This window comes from Oncorhynchus tshawytscha, unplaced genomic scaffold (assembly GCF_018296145.1).
Source record: "Oncorhynchus tshawytscha isolate Ot180627B unplaced genomic scaffold, Otsh_v2.0 Un_contig_3003_pilon_pilon, whole genome shotgun sequence".
NCBI classification, from domain to species: Eukaryota; Metazoa; Chordata; class Actinopteri; order Salmoniformes; family Salmonidae; genus Oncorhynchus; species Oncorhynchus tshawytscha.
In genome coordinates this window covers 3,175-5,290 of record NW_024606517.1, presented here as the reverse complement: position 1 = coordinate 5,290, position 2,116 = coordinate 3,175, and the positions used below count along the sequence as shown (strand labels likewise).

The following is a 2,116-nucleotide window of genomic DNA, read 5'->3' as shown; positions in this document are numbered from 1 at the left end:
CGCGGGGGCCAGCCGATTCTGCAGAGGCATGTTTGGCAGTTGCTTCAGCAGAGGCGCGGGGTCCAGCTGCTTCTGCAGAGGTATGTTGGCAGTTGCTTCAGCAGAGGCGCGGGGTCCAGCTGCTTCTGCAGAGGTATGTTTGGCAGTTGCTTCAGCAGAGGCGCGGGGTCCAGCTGCTTCTGCAGAGGTATGTTTGGCAGTTGCTTCAGCAGAGGCGCGAGGGGTCCAGCTGCTTCTGCAGAGGCGTTGCTTCAGCAGAGTGCGGCGGCCGCTACTGCAGATGTATGGCTGGCAGTTGCTTCAGCTGAGGCGCGGGGGCCGGCCGCTTCTGCGAGGCATGGTTGGCAGTTGCTTCAGCAGAGGCGCGGGGGCCGGCGGCCGCTTCTGCAGAGCTTTGTTTGGCAGTTGCTTCAGCAGAGGCGCGGGGGCCAGCCGCTTCTGACGAGGCATGGTTGGCAGTTGCTTCAGCAGAGGCGCGGGGGCCGGCCCTTCTGCATTGGTATGGCTGGCAGTTGCTTCAGCTGAGGCGCGGGGCCAGCCGCTTCTGCAGAGGTATGGCTGGCAGTTGCTTCAGCAGAGGCGCGCGGGCCGGCAGCCGCTACTGCAGAGGTATGTTTAGCAGTTGCTTCAGCTGTGGCATTTGGACCCTGCGTCACACTTGCCAGGGTATTGTAGCCAGTAGCTTTAGCATTTGGACCAGACACCACACTTGCTTGGGATCCAGTTGGTTCAGGTCCAGTGCAGGCAGGATGCCCATAAGCACCACCTAGGAAACAAAGAAAACATTGTGGTAAAATGCCAGCCTTAAGCCATTGGAACTAGACTGTGATTTTAACTGAAGTAGTGTAAACCAAAACGCACCTTGAAGTGGAAAACACTTTATCCCTCCAATTAGCAGGCAACAAAGCCAAGAAACACTACAAAACATTCAGACAGGTAAACATCAATATCCAGTGAACACTTTAAGACAAGGTAAACCAATCAGATGAATACATTGAAAAACTAACCTCAAAGAGAGTCCAAAAGTCACAGCCATTTTAGTGATCAAAACCACAACCGTATTCAGAACTAATGCTACACAGACACCCTGCCAGAATATCCCTGTTGCAATGTTTAACAGCTGTTTTGGTTGCACCTCATAAAGGAATCCCAGACCCTTCTTACCTGAATGGCTAATTATGTACAGCTGTCAACCAATGAACTTCATTTCAATTGGTTCAATTTCCCAATTGCGATTAGGTGCTCTTGATTTCATTCAGCTGGTGTGCACTGGTGTGCTGGAGGGTGGAGTTTACACATCATGGACCAATCCGACAGTTTTAACCATATTGGCGCGATGAATAGTGTGTTTGCCTTTCACCCTGGTTCGCTTCCCTACCCTGCCATTGAGTGAATATTTTTCTAGTCTCACTGGTGCTACCAAATCAAATGTACAGATTACAGCAAAAATATTTAGGAGTGTGTGTGACCAAAATGGTTGAAAATTAGGTTGCAAATCATGTTTCAGTCTTACCTACCATCTAGTATATCTTTGTTCTACTAATGTACAACTAATGCAACCTCATACAAGTACTTGGGAGTATGGCTAGACGGTGCACTTTCCTTCTCTCTGCACATATCAAAACTGCAGGCTAAAGTTACATCTAGACTTGGTTTCCTCTGTCGTAATCACTCCTCTTTCACCCCAGCTGCCAAACTAACCCTGATTCAGATGACCATCCTACCCATGCTAGATTACGGAGACATAATTTATAGATCGGCAGGTAAGGGTGCTCTCGAGCGGCTAGATGTTCTTTACCATTTAGCCATCAGATTTGCCACCAATGCTCCTTATAGGACACATCACTGCACTCTATACTCCTCTGTAAACTGATCATCTCTGTATACCCATCGCAAGACCCACTGGTTGATGCTTATTTATAAAACCCTCTTAGGCCTCACTCACCCCGTATCTGATATATCTACTGCAGCCCTCATCCTCCACATAGAACACCCGTTCTGCCAGTCACATTCTGTTAAATGTCCCAAAAGCACACACATCCCTGGGTCGCTCGTCTTTTCAGTTCGCTGCAGCTAGCGACTGGAACAGGCTGCAACAAACACTCAAACTGGACAG

At 49.5% G+C, this 2,116-nt stretch overlaps 1 long non-coding RNA gene across 1 annotated transcript; it reads right to left on the bottom strand.

Annotated features, from left to right (window-relative positions):
* Positions 1–340: 340 nt before the first annotated feature.
* Positions 341–1,148, bottom strand: LOC121842176. The gene is made up of 3 exons (XR_006080976.1): positions 1,008–1,148; positions 862–917; positions 341–766 (listed from the first exon to the last, which is right to left on the bottom strand). It is a non-coding gene; the product is annotated as an uncharacterized LOC121842176 (long non-coding RNA).
* Positions 1,149–2,116: the final 968 nt, after the last annotated feature.